The sequence below is a fragment of the Danio rerio genome, chromosome 3 (genome assembly GCF_052040795.2).
Source record: "Danio rerio strain M-AB ecotype USA chromosome 3, GRCz13ab, whole genome shotgun sequence".
NCBI classification, from domain to species: Eukaryota; Metazoa; Chordata; class Actinopteri; order Cypriniformes; family Danionidae; genus Danio; species Danio rerio.
This window is the reverse complement of record NC_141023.1, coordinates 8,691,235-8,706,045: the sequence shown is the minus strand read 5'-3', so window position 1 is coordinate 8,706,045 and position 14,811 is coordinate 8,691,235.

Here is a 14,811-nt window from a genome sequence, read left to right as displayed (position 1 = left end):
CTATGCACTCATGCACTATGTACTTATGCACTTACACACTCAACAGGGTAGTATATGTATGTAGTGTTGTCCCAAATGGCACACTAATGTTCTTTTTACTAAGCGGAAATTCAAACCGTTTCCCTGATGTTGTTTGACGGTTGCCAAATCATTGAAGTAAACGGCCGAATTATCTAATAATACCTGCCGTGAGTATTGCCGCAATCACTATCGGGAGCCGCTATAATCACTCTCGTAAAAGAATTTTGCTTTCACCATCCAAATTAAATAAAGTTATTCAACATGTGCGTCCGATAGCTCCGCCTCTTCCGCTACGTAAGCAAACCTGCGGTCGTTGAGTGCGTGAAGTGTCCATCATTACACACTTCATTTTAGCGGCTGAATGAGTGCATCATCCGGGTAATTAAAGTGCACTTATTATTTTTAGAGTTTTCAGTGTGAACGCACTACTTACACTATTTATACTACAAAATGGCGTAGAATAGTGCATAAGTATGCGATTTGGGACGCAGCTTGAGAGTCGGTGAACCGATAATACTGCGCGTGGGTGATTCAGTGAACCAAACACAAACGGTACAGCCTGCTGTGTGACTGAACTGAACTTAGAACAACTGCAGCGCGGGTAAACCGAGGGCTTAAATGAGAGGATCTGGAGAAAAACGTAAGTTTATTTCATAACAGACTATCGTAATTGCCCATAATGCCCATTGATTAATCCGGCCCTGCCCATACGTCTAACCTCACAAGCAGCCTGGCACGCCCTACTGAAAAATCCAGCTTAAACCAGCCTAGGCTGGTTGGCTGGTTTTAGCTGGTCGACCAGGCTGGTTTTAGATGGGTTTTGGCCATTTCCAGGCTGGTTTCCAGCCATTTCCAGCCTGGTCTTAGCTGGTCAGGCTGGGACATGACCAGCTAAAACCAGCTTGACCAGCCTAGCCAGGCTGGGAGCCCAGCCAAAACCAGCTATATCCAGCTTAAACCAGGGTGGTCAAGCTGGTTTTAGCAGGATTTAGCAGGTCATTTTTCAGCCTGACCACCCTGCAGAAAAAATGGTTTTAGCTGGTCGACCAGGCTGGTTTTAGATGGGTTTTGGCCATTTCCAGGCTGGTTTCCAGCCATTTCCAGCCTGGTCTCAGCTGGTCAGGCTGGAAACTGACCAGCTAAATCCAGCTAAAACCAGCTTGACCAGCCTGGTTTAAGCTGGACATAGCTGGTTTTGGCTGGGCTCCCAGCCTGCCTGGCTAGGCTGGTCAAGCTGGTTTTAACTGGTCATCTTCCAGCCTGACCAGCTAAGACCAGGCTGGAAATGGCTGGAAACCAGCCTGGAAAAGGCCAAAACCCCTCTAAAACCAACCTGGTCGACCAGCTAAAACCAGCCAACCAGCCTAGGCTGGTTTAAGCTGGATTCTTCAGTAGGGCAGCTAAGACCAGCCAGTAAATGGCCAAAACCCCTCTAAAACCAGGCTGGTCAACCAGCTAAAACCAGCCAACCAGCCTAGGCTGGTTTTAGCTGGATTTTTCAGCAGGGACACATATTGTACTTAGGGCTGCTTTCTTGTGGGCTGTTGTATTTGAATTTGAGGATGGGTAGATGGTTGTGGTAGATGATAGTGTTCATGTGTCCTCTGAATACATGTTTCAAAAAATGTATGTCTGCGTTTTTAATCATACAATATTTATCCTGTTGATTTTGAATCTTGTACCTAACAAATATCCTCATTTAGAAAAAAAAACCGAAACTAATAAAAACTAAACTAAAACTAACCCTGCTAAAAAATCCAGCTTAAACCAGCCTAAGCTGGTTGGCTGGTTTTAGCTGGTCAACCAGGCTGGTTTTAGAGGGGTTTTGGCCACTTCCAGGCTGGTTTCTAGCCATTTCCAGCCTGGTCTTAGCTGGTCAGGCTGGGAGATGACCAGCTAAAACCAGCTTGACCAGCCTAGCCAAGCTGGGAGTCCAGCCAAAACCAGCTATATCCAGCTTAAACCAGGTTGGTCAAGCTGGTTTTAGCTGGATTTGGCTGGTCATTTTCCAGCCTGACCAGCTAAGACCAGGCTGGAAATGGCTGGAAACCTGCCTGGAAGTGGCCAAAACCCCTCTAAAACCAGCCTGGTCAACCAGCTAAAACCAGCCAACCAGCCTAGGCTGGTTTAAGCTGGATTTTTTTAGAAGGGAAGACATTGTAAAATATATAAACTAATAAAAACTAGGAAATCTGCCTCTAAAACTAATAAAAACTAACTGAATTTGAAAACAAAAATTCAAAGCGAAATAGAAACTAAAACTAATGAAAAATCCAAAACTATTATAACCTTGTTAAGCAGCTTTGGATATTTGGACGACAAACACAACACAAAAAAAAAATATCAATCCAAGTAAGATAATTAGTGTCTGTAATTAGCTCAAACCTGTAATCACAATATAGTTTAAAAGAGTTCATCGCATAACTAAAAACACAAACCCAAAGCAAATGATTTGCTGGTTCCTCCATCTTCCTGTGACTAAACGCATCCAGCATCATGTCACGGAGCCTTTAATGTGTCTCTGGAGGAGGACGGATGAGCTGCGAGCGGTTCTCACAGCAGGCCCGAGGTGAGATAAAAGGAAACGTATCGCTGTGAAGACTTTTACCTCTCATGACATCACCGTTAAACGCTTCCCGACCTCCGCAGCTGCTGAGCGAGACACACCCTCACATATCCTGCAGTGTCCGTCGCAAAAAATCCACAATCATTCGCCATGGGAAAAAAACACGACTTTTCCATGTGGTCCTGGCAGAAACCCCTTGTTATTTTGTGACCACAAAAGCCCAATAAAATGACTCCGCTTTAATGGTGCGTCCAAACCCAGATCCTAGCGGACACTGATGCAACCCCATAAAGAGATCGTGGGTTGGATGTAACATTAATGATTCATTCAGGACTACTGTTTAACTCAGAGAGTAACTGTGACTTGCGATGAGTCTATATACAGTTGACATCAGAATGATTTTTTTCCCCCCAATTTCTGCTTAACGGAAAGATTTTCATCAGTATTTCCTATAATATTTTTTCTTCTGGAGAAAGTCTTATTTGTTTTATTTCAGCTCGAATAAAAGCAGTTTTTAATTTTTTAAAATCCACTTTAAGGTGAAAATTATTAGTCTCCTTAAGCAATGTACACTCACTGGCCACTTTATTAGGTAAAGTGCTTTCAGAATTGCCTAAACACAATAGCTATCAGGGTTCAACGCCAAGGATTTTTCCTACTGGCCCAATTGGACCAGTGGTTCAGATTTTTACCTACCCTGCCAAAATTTTCACTGGCCCCCCCAAAAATTTTTTTAATTAATTAATTAAAAAGTGAATTGCTATTTCTTAGCCAAATTTATTAAATAATATGTCACAAAATATTGTCTGTGAATCTAGAATTCAAATATTTGAAAAATGTTAAAATATTTAGCAGTAAAATATAGAGTATGACTTAAAAGTGACGGCAAACTAAGCAAAACATCCCTTCATTTTTTTTCGTCGTGTTGTACTCATGTAAACGTTTCCACAAAGTTAGAAGCAGACGTTTTCTTTTAGCCTCATAATTTAGTGTTGCGGTTATGTTGACGTCTATTAAAATTTAGGGACAAGGCAGCACTGCCCCGATCGGGCCAGTAAGGATTCTGTCTACTGTCCCGAGCATCCCTCATGCTGGCCCCGGGCCATCGGGCAGTCCTTATTGTTGAACCCTGGCTATGTTTCCATCCAAAAATGCGAAAAAACTTTATGCGAAAAACTGGATTATCGCATAAAAGTTGTGCGAATGAAGCATCGTTTCCATCCAACGAGTCAAAGCGAACAAAATCGTCACTTCCTGATTAACTGGTGCCAAATATCAACAGTAAAAACTGCATTTGCTGCAGTAGGAGAAGCTGCATCAATCTTTTTTAAATGAATGCGCCTCAGAAGACAATCCTGACAAGCAGTGAGCGCGCAGTGGCGTTTGAAGGTGTCGGACGCAAAGCACAGGCGCTCTTGATTCTGGAGGTCATTAATAATATAATAACATTAATACTTAAATGGTAAGGCGTTTTATAATGAACAAAACAACATTTCAGATGTTTTATAATGTGCTCAGCCTGACGTTTTGTCCATTCACACACATTTTAAGCATCACATGATCTCTTTCAACAAAATCACATGACCTTTTTTAATGCGCATGCTGGAGTTTCTGCGGTAAAAGTGTGTCCATCGCAGCTTATGCGCATCTTTTCTTATCGAATAAAAAGTTTATCCTACCCAGTTAGGCGCATAAGTTTTTTATGCGCAATTTCAAAATTTATGCGCATCATGGCGTTTCCATCAACTGTTTTTTTTATGCGCATTTGCAAAATATAGCTAAAAACATAGCTATTGTTGCATAGATTCAACAAGCTACTGGAAATATTCCTCAGAGATTTTGCTCCATATTGAGATGATAGCATCTCACAGTTGCTGCAGATTTGTCGGCTGCACATCCATGATGCAAATCTCCCATTCCACCACATCCCAATGGTGCCCTATTGGATTGAGCTCTGGTGACTGTGGAGGCCATTTGAGTACAGTGAACTCATCGTCATGTTTAAGAAACCAGTCTGAGATGATTCGCGCTTTATGACATGACGTGTTATCCTGCTGGAAGTAGCCATCAGAAGATGTGTACACAGTGGTCATAAAGGGATGGACATGGTCAGCAACAATACTCAGGTAGGCTGTGGTGTTGACACGATGCTCAATGGCACTTATGTGCCCAAAGTGTGCCAAGAAAATATCCCCCACAACATTACACCACCACCAGCCTAAACAGTTGATACAAGACAGGATGGATCAGTGCTTTCATGTTATTGATGCCAAATTCTGACCCTACCATGCAAACGTCACAGCAGAAATGGAGAGCAGGCAACGTTTCTCCAATCTTTATTGTTCAATTTTGGTGAGCCTGTGTGAATTGTAGCCTCAGTTTCCTGTTCTTAGCTGACAGAAGTGGCACCCGGTGTGGTTTTTGGCTGCTGTAGCCCATCTGCCTCAAGGTTGGACGTGTTGTGCATTCAGAGATGCTCTTCTGCAGACCTCAGTTGTAACGAGTTGTTATTTGAGTTACTGTTGCCTTTCTAATAGCTGGAACCAGTCTGGCCATTCTCATCTGACCTCTGGCATCAACAAGGCATTTGCGCCCACACAACTACCACTCACTGGATATTTTCTCTTTTTTGGACCATTCTCTGTAAACGCGAGAGATGTTGTACATGAAGATCCCAGTAGATCATCAGATTCTGAAATACTCAGACCAGCCCGTCTGGCACCAACAACCATGCCACAATCACTTAAATCACCTTTCTTCCCCATTCTGATGCTCAGTTTAAACTGCAGCAGATCCTCTTTATCATGTCTACATGCCTAAATGCATTGAGTGTATATTTTTTCGATTATCTACAGAACAAACGACTCTCATACAATGACCTGCCTGATTACCATAACTTGCCTAATTAACCTAGTTAAGCCTTTAAATGTCCCTTTAAGCTGTATACTAGTACCTTGACAATTATCTAGTCAATATTATGTACTGTCATCATGGCAAAGACAAAAGAAATCAGTTATTAGAAATGAGATATTTAAAACTATTATGATTTCAAGAGTTCACGCTTAGCTCATGACTTACGAAAGCTCATTTGGCATGCTATCCCAGGCGAGAGCCCTGAGCTCAAGGCATTCCTAGATTCCAGGGCTCCCTCCCTTTGTGGAGCGAAGGGAGATTGAGCTCAGGGCGATCTCAAAACTCCCCCGCAGTTAGCCAAGGTGAACTTCCTGAGAGCGAGACGACTAGTAAAAGAGACTTAGGTTTAAGAGGTCTATGATGCAGAGAAAATTTATTTATTTATTTTTTTGTTTTTTTGAGAGAGAACTGCGTGCTAGCGCCACGCAGAGATACCAGAAGCTCAGTAGGGAGCCGGAGCTATTGGCATTGCTGCTGGTTGCTGGGCCGCCGAGCTACCTATTTTGGATAAAGGTGGAAGAAGGGGGATGAGGGGGGATTCTTCAAGACGAAGATAGTTGTAAGTGGAAAAGGAGCCCACATAGCAAAATTTCTCTGGCCCAGCTCTGGCCCACACAATCAGGTTTTGCTTTGCCCACATGCCGCAGTGAATTACGGTACATGACTGGACCAAATCTGGCTTCCAGACAAGGGCCAAACACGGACCATATCTGGGCCAAGTCTCAGCCAAGTTAATAACTCATAGCTGGGCCTGAACTGGGCCAGATAGGTTGGTGTCACGATTGCAATGAAATTGATAAACCCATGAAGTGATGCGCTTTAGGCACACTATGGGCACGCTTTTTCTCAAAGTGACCTGATTTTTTTTCTTTACTCAAAAACGATTTTAGTGTATTTTAAATGTGGGTCAAGACTGGCCAAACTCACATGGCCCACTTATCACATTTTTAAATCTGGGCCAAATACTACGTTTTTCATCTGGCCCAAATCTTGTGTGCCGGCTTAAAGACGGTGCCACCTCTGCCAAACCCGGGCCATGTTTGGCCCACATGCTGTATGCCAGTGCCGGATGAATGCCTGCTGTGCCAGCTTTTTGCCAAATCTGGGCCAGAATTCTTTGCTACTAGGGAGGAGATATATATAGGAACTAGGGATCCTTGATTAAAGGATCGTGATAAGCTTATATGAGCCAGCTGGTTTAATCATGAGTACGTACTCCTCTCGAAATTAGTTTAATAAATTAAACTTCACTTAAAACTTGTCGAAAAAAATAATCTTCTTTCAGTTAAATAGAAATTGGGGGAAAATACTCATTTATGCAATATATTTATAATAATTTCAGTAATAATATTAAATAACACGCGAAGGTTTTTATTATGTACAGTACAGGTTCTGTCTTTTAGTAGATATATTAAATGAGAGACTTTGTTTACCAAACAAGTGGCTCAAATTGGATTTGCATTGTATGTAGATTCTGTCTGCCCCAGACCATTGCAAATAATTAATTAAGTAGGCTATTAGTGATGTGCACTGCTTATTTCTTAAGTTTCTAATGAAAACAATTGAGTTTTGTAGTGTACATCTCAGTATTTGTATGCATAATATAAAGGCTGTTTCTGCAATCCAAAAGATCAAACATGGAGATTATAGAACGGTAGTTTGGCCAGCAGTTTGATGAAATCTCAGAGGAAGCGGTCATGTGTCGCTATCAATTGCTTTTACATGGGATTGGGCTGTTTCTTGACGTGTGAGAAGGGCTGACCTTTCAACAACCTCTTTAGACAATGATCTCAGAGCTGGGATTCAGGAAAACACTGTGACATCAGCACTGGTATCAATGAGCCTCAGGACGCGCACACACACACACTCACACCCACACACACACACACACTTACACACACAATCAAATGCAATCATCTAATTGTTAAATGGGAAAACAAAAAGCTCACTTTGTACGGTGTTATGCTTGTGCTGCGGAGTGCTCCGGTTCGATATAAAATCAAGGTAAAACTCTTACTTTTCTCTTGTACTTGCTTTTGAAAACACTATTGGTTGGGTTTAGGGAAGGATTTAGCTCAGTGGATCTTCTTCTAGACGTGTACAAATAGGACGTATATCTGAAACGTACAACAAAGCGTGCCTTAATTTAGTGGTTTCCAGCCACCAGGCTGTGGACAGGTACCAATCGGTGGATCAGTTGGTACCAGGCTAAACAATAAATCATTAATTGTTTCCACTTTATTTATTATCCGAGTCTGAACGATCTTTTTATTTTGAAAAATCACTGTATTCTCTTGCTTACATCTTAGTTCACTTGAGCGCCAAAATGTAACCCACAAGCAGCAAAGTGAGTATGTAACAGGCGTCTTTGTCTTTGCGAAGTGGGAAAAGGCCCTGTGAAGGACCCACAAACTGCTAAGGAATGAATCCACAACCCATTTGTCAACAAATCAGGTGAATCCAGCATGTTTGTGCAAGAAGATCAATTGATGGAGATTGCAAAAGAAAGCGGCCTTAGTAGCCATTTTATATTGCGTTTTTTTTGTGTGCGCAAATTGACGCTCTCACTCTTTCCAGGCACACCTAGTTAAAAAACATCTTTTTTTCAGAATGCTGCAAGCACACCTTGAGTCATGTGACAAGAACTGACTGATTAGTGTCATAGTTTGTATGGAATATACACAATTCTCAGACAAACACCCAGACACCAATTTTCTCAGTAAATATAACTTTTGTCAGGGCGGCAGAAATGTTTTGTTTTGTCAGCTTGTCATCCTCTAAGAAAACTGTTGATGGTCACCCAGCAATCTGCATACATGCCTGGCAAATAATAGCCGCATGATTATTTGATGATTATTAAACTTTAGGTTTTTATATATAATTATCTAGAAATTCATAAACCAAGAATCACTTTAAAGACAAGTAAAAAAATTGGGCTTGTTTTCCAAAAAAAATTTCATAAATAAAAATCAATTTTAAGCAAAAGTTTCCTTAAACCAAGCAACATAATATGGCCAGTGGCCAAAGTAAAGCAAAGTAAACTTGTTATTGGATTGTTTAGCTTACTCCACTGGCACATTATTTTGCTAGTTTAAAGGAAAAACTCACTTCATTTAGAGTTTTTATTTTCTGTAAACAAAGTGACAATTTTATTTGTCTAGAAAATGCTACATGATTAAATTTATTTTCTTGAAAAGAAAACTTTTTTTTTTTCCTGAGAACCGCATTTATTTGAAATCAAACATTTTTGTAACATCTTCATCAATACAAGCTTGTGCAAGTTTGAAAAATGCTTCTGTTTTAAAACGGGTGATTTTGCTCATATTTTAAGATTATAAAGCTGAACAGCATGAAATGTCATCAGTCTACACAGATTTCCTAGTATTTCTCTGTTGCAGTCGGGAGATCACAATATTACTATGATATAAACACAGCACTACAACATACAAAAGAAAGATATTGACTTAGAAAGCCACATACAAGTTTTATAATGATTTGATCAGCTGTGGTTTGAAATTACACTGCTTTCCCTTAGTTTTTCTTGTATACCGTATTTGCTCATAGACAGGTTAATGGCCGCCGATGAGCTGTCTCTCAGAAATGATAAAGATTTTAAAATAGGCACTAACCTTATAAATCAGGCGTCTCAAACTCAATTTACCTGGGGGCCGCAGGAGGCAAAGTCTGGGTGAGGCTGGGCCGCATAAGGGATTTCACAAAAAAAAAAGTCCTCAAATGTCATTATTAACAGTTTTATTATTTCTTCTGAACATGAAGTGTCCTGAACATTAATAGAACATTGAGTGAAGATTATGAACAGTTCTTCTGAACATGGCATCTTTTGCCTACTCCTTGCTGCCAGAGACTTGACAAAGCTTCTTCTCACAAATCTGAACCACATTTGGCTTTAGAGCGGAAGCAGTTGAGACCCTCAGTATGGCTTGGGGGAACTCACTCAAAACTTCCATTCCCTCTAAAAAAAAGGCGTATATATGTATAAATAAAACACCCCCACCCCACTCCAGTCACATCAGTCTGTACCAGTCTGTATCTACCTATAATATATATAAGATGCAGGCTAGGTAGGTGGCAGGCTGCAGATAGGTAGCTAAGTGGCAGGCAGGGGCGGGAATAGCTTACCTTGGTTCTGGCCGGCGCGAGATCCCTCCTAACACTTCCCGCCCGTCACAGCGTCTAACAAAGGGGCGGGGTGCGTGGTGACGTCACCGGCATCCCCGCCCCTTTGTTCACACGGCGGGCGGGGAATGCCAGTGACCGCTGTGTAGGGGTAGAATCAGCGGAGCGGGGAGCGCTCTCTCTCCCTGCTCCGCTGATTCTGTCAGTGTACAGCAGTCGGCGCGGGCCACAAAATATTGCACTGAGGGCCGCAAATGGCCCGCGGGCCGCGAGTTTGAGACCCCTGTTATAAATAAACTGCATAGTTCCAATCTAAACAACTACATTATCACCTAAAAAAATTCAAAAGTACATCATGTTGTCCAACAGCAGTAATAATTGTCAAAATGTAGTGTCCTTTGCTTGTTACTGTATGTGCGACGAGTAATGTGAAGGGTTAAGAGGCTGAACGAGTGCTGTTACTGGCAATATATCAGATTCAAGAACTAGACAGAACTGTTGTTTGTGTGTGTGTGTGTGTGTGTGTGTGTGTGTGTGTGCGTGTGTGTGTGTGCATGTCTTTGTGACATATCAGGACACAAATCTGTATAATGACATGGGTATGACACAGGTGTACCAAAAAGGAGGTGAAATATGAGGACATTGGTGACGTCCTCATTTCTCAAAATGCTTATAAATCCTATAGGATGAGTTTAATCAGAGAGTAAAGCTGCACACAGTCTCCTGTGATGGTTGGGTTTAGGGGTGGGGTGGGGTGAGGGCAATATAATACACAGTTTGGACAGTATAAAATGAATGGAAACCTATGTAATGTCCCCACTTTTCACAAAAACAAACGTGTGTGTGTGTATATATATATATATATATATATATTAGGGGTGTCAAAATTAATTGTTTCTTCTGTGCACCGCGATGCAGACGCGGACAATTCGGTATCGATTCAGTAATAACCATAACCGGTTATTATGTCGTGACGTCATTTATCTCCTATGCGCTCTGTCGCGAGGGAGGTGAGCGCCATTATTTACAACACTCAGCCAACTCAGGGCCGGCCCGTGGCATAGGCACCATAGGCAAATGCTTAGGGCGCTGTATATCCAGTGGGGCGCCAGAAATGAGCGCGCTTCAGTTGGTTTTGTTTTCGATTTTCCTGACACACTTTCAGTTATAGACGGCAATAACTCAAAAAACGCTTACCCTAAAAAGATCTAAAGTGTGTTTCCTACAGAAAGACAAAGCTGGTTATGTTTCACAGCTGTCTTTCTTTTTTTCACTCGACATTACGAGCACTGCTCCGTTTAAGCCCTCGCAGTCTGCGTTTACTTTAGCCGGCAGAGCTCGCGATGAGAGGAGCTCTCTGTAAGGGACCGTCGGAAAAGTGATTTATTTTTTTCGTTTTTCTGCTCCGCTCAGCACGAGCTTTCCCTGTTGCAAGGGCTTAAGTGTGTTTGTTTGTGTGTGTGTGTGTGTGTGTGTGCGTGTGTGTGTTTGTTTGTTTGATGCTGTCTATGTTTGTAAATGTGTTTGAATGAGAGACAGTGTGTTGCTGTGTGTCTGTGTGTTTATACAGAAAGCATGTTATAGCCTCCCCCCTAAAATATAACACTGTGTATGGAAAGCATCGTCAATCCACCGTGATGCACCGAGATATCGAATTGAACCGAATCTATGGCATGATAATCGTAACCGAACCGTGAGACCAGTATAGGTTCACACCTCTAATATATATATATATATATATATATATATATATATATATATATATATATATTTACGTTATTTACAATAACGTTCCAAAAACAAGTACAGCCAAATTTATATGTTTGAGAAAAATATTAAATACAAATGTAAAAAAAGAGAAAGAAAAAACAAAAAACAAGAGAAGCAAATATTTTTTTATATTTAGTAGAAATTTTGTAGGTTGTCATTTTTTTTGCAATATTTTGCTTAAATTTCATTGTATTTTTTTGTATTTCCAAATATGTTTGGTGACTAAAATATAATTTTAATAAATATATCTGTTTAATAAATCTGTTGTTTAAATGCACCAAAATACGTTGCCTATATTCACTGAGAAATGGGTAAAAAATACTCATTTGCAAAATGGGCTGCACTTAGGTTTGCTGAGCACTATAACAAGACAAAACTGAAAGATTTTGTAACATAACGTCTTTTCTGTTTCCTTAATACACACTTTTGCATGGTCAGTGTATATTGCATTCACTTTTTCCTCTATCCCTCCAGCAGGATTGAATTGCTCAGTATATGACTGTCATTTTCTCACACAGATTTCGATCTGTGGTTTCCTTTGCAGGAGGCTTGACGTCTTTCCTCCTCTATGGCATTGTGGGATACTTCTGTCTGAGGCAAAGGGACGCAACTCTGGATATCTGCAAGAGCTCCTGATGAGGAAAGTTGAACAAAGGCTGACCGGCCCGTGCTCCACACTCCTGGGTTTAATTAGGAAGTGTGTGTTTGTGTGTGTGTGTGTGTCAGGGTGGGAGTATTGCAGAAATGGAGTAAAAGTACACTCAGATCGATCAACTCAAGCCAAAGTTCTGCGTCACAACAGACAGCAGTCTGCAGTTATTGCTTGTGCGCTGCTCCAATGAGACGATTGTTTGGCCTCACAGGAATAACGCTGCAGAATTGATGGAAATCATTCAAAAACAAAAAGCCATTGTTTCATAAGAGCTTTACCACTTTCCAGGCCGACTCACAACGACTCCGTAATGCTTATCCGTCTTCATAAAACAGACACGGGAGGGAAATTGACAGAGAATGAACAGCGCACTTTCATTTATGCGTGATATATAGGCACTTAAACATTTTATACATGATATATACAGTAGGTACCTAAAATCTCCTCTCCTGCAATTTTTAATTTATTAATTTATGAGTGTGTTTATTTTTGGAATATGCATACGTTTATGTAGGATGCAAAAGTACAAAGAGCATCAGAATACTCATTTCCTAGCAGTTAGCAAAAATGGGAAACTAAAATGCAGTAAACAAAAAATTTGACTAAAGGGCGTTGTTACGGTCCATTGTGTAGTGAGGAGGAAAAAAAACAAGGTGAGGATCTAAACACAGCATTTAACATACATTTATCCAAAGACTTCAACAAAACAAAACTAAAAGAAATCAGGGAATACATGGACATTATGAATATGGAGTCTTATAGTCAAGGAGGGAGGCAAAGCGGAGGCAGAACTTGGGGCAGGAAATAGGGCCAGGTCCGTGCAGCGGATCAGACAGCCCCAGTGGGTCAGGAGGCTCTGCATCAGGCACTGGTTGTTCAGACAACCCCAGTGGTTCAGGAGACACTGGTGGATCAGACAATCCAAGTGGGTCAGGAGGCTCTGGTGGTTCAGACAATCCAAGTGGGTCAGGAGGCACTGGCGGGTCAGACAAGCCCAGTGTGTCAGGAGGCACTGGTGGTTTTGATTACCCCAGTGGGTCAGGAGGCTCTGAGATAGGAGGCACTGGCAGTTCAACAAACCTCAGTGGGTCAAGAGGCTCTAGGTCAGGAGGCACTTGCGGATCAGACAACCCCAGTATGTCAGGAGGCTTTGCGTCTGGCATTGGTGGTTCAGAAAACCTCAGTGGGTCAGGAGGCACTGGTGGTTCAGACAATCCATGGCGTCAGAAGGCTCTTGTGGTTCAGACAATCCAAGTGGGTCAGGAGGGACTGGCAGGTCAGACAACCCCAGTAGCTCAGAAGGCTCTGGATCAGGAGTCACTGGCGGCTTGGACAACCCCAGTGGTTCAGGAGGCACTGGTGGTTCAGACAATCCATGGGGTCAGAAGGCTCTTGTGGTTCAGACAATCCAAGTGGGTCAGGAGGGACTGGCAGGTCAGACAACCCCAGTAGCTCAGAAGGCTCTGGGTCAGGAGTCACTGGTGGCTTGGACAACCCCAGTGGATCAGGAGGCTCTGGGCTAGGGGGCACTGGCAATTTAGACAACCCTAGTGGGTCAGGAAGCTCTGGGTCTGTATGCACTGGTGGATAAGACAGCCCCAGTAGGTCAGGAGGCTCTGCGTCAGGCATTGAAAGTTCAGACAACCCCAGTGGGTCAGGAGGCTCTTGTGGTTCAGACAATCCAAATGGGTCAAGAGGCTCTGGGCCAGAAAGCACTGGCGGTTTAGACAACCCCAGTGGGTCAGGAAGCCCTGGGTCAGGCGGCACTAGTGGGTCAGGAGGCTCTGGGTCAGGAGGCACTAGTCGATTAGACAACCCCAGAGGGTCAGGAAGCTTAGGATCAAGAGACATAGAGAGGTCACATGGCTCTATTCATGGGACTCAGGTGGCAGCTCTTCCCACTTGTGGGACTTGGGAGGATCTGGTGCCAACCATTTGGGGGATTCAGGTGGATCTGGTGCCTGCCATTCAGGGAATTTTAGAGGATCTGGTGCCTGCCATTCGCAGAATTTAGCTGACGCCAGTGATCATTTGTGCAGCTCAGGTAATGGTGATTCAAGACACTCAGGAGCAGGACGCACAAGCCATGAAACCAGTGGGCATTTGCACCAGAAGTATTGCGGTCACCAAAGCAGTCCTATCCACACTCATCCCAAAACAACGTGAGGAACACCAAACACAGCATTTAACATACATTTGTTCAAAGACTTTAACAAGCGGGAAACACAAACTAGTATATATATATATATATATATATATATATATATATATATATATATATATATATATATATATATATATTATATTGCAGGGAAACAAACAGGCTAAACAGAATAACTAAACGAGAGGGTCAGAACAGTCTGGGTCAAAAGGCACAGACAACCACAGTGGAACAGGAGGCTCTGGGTCAGGAGGCACTGGCAGGTCAGACAACCCCAGTGGGTCAGGAGGCATTGGTGGTTTAGAAATCCCCAGTGGGTCAGGAGGCTCTGGGTTAGGAGGCACTGGTGGTTCAGACAAATCAGGAGGTTTAGGATCAGCAGACATAGAAAGGTCACATGGCTCTAGTGGCACTGGGAAATCATATGGCTTTGGTGGTCATTTGTGGGACTCAGGAGGATCTGACGCCCACCATTTGGGGAATTCAGTAGGATCTGGTGCTCACCTTTCAGAGTATTTTAGAGGATCTGAAGCCTGCTATTCAGAGAATTCAGGTGGTGACGATGGCCATTCGTGCAACTCAGGTAATGAT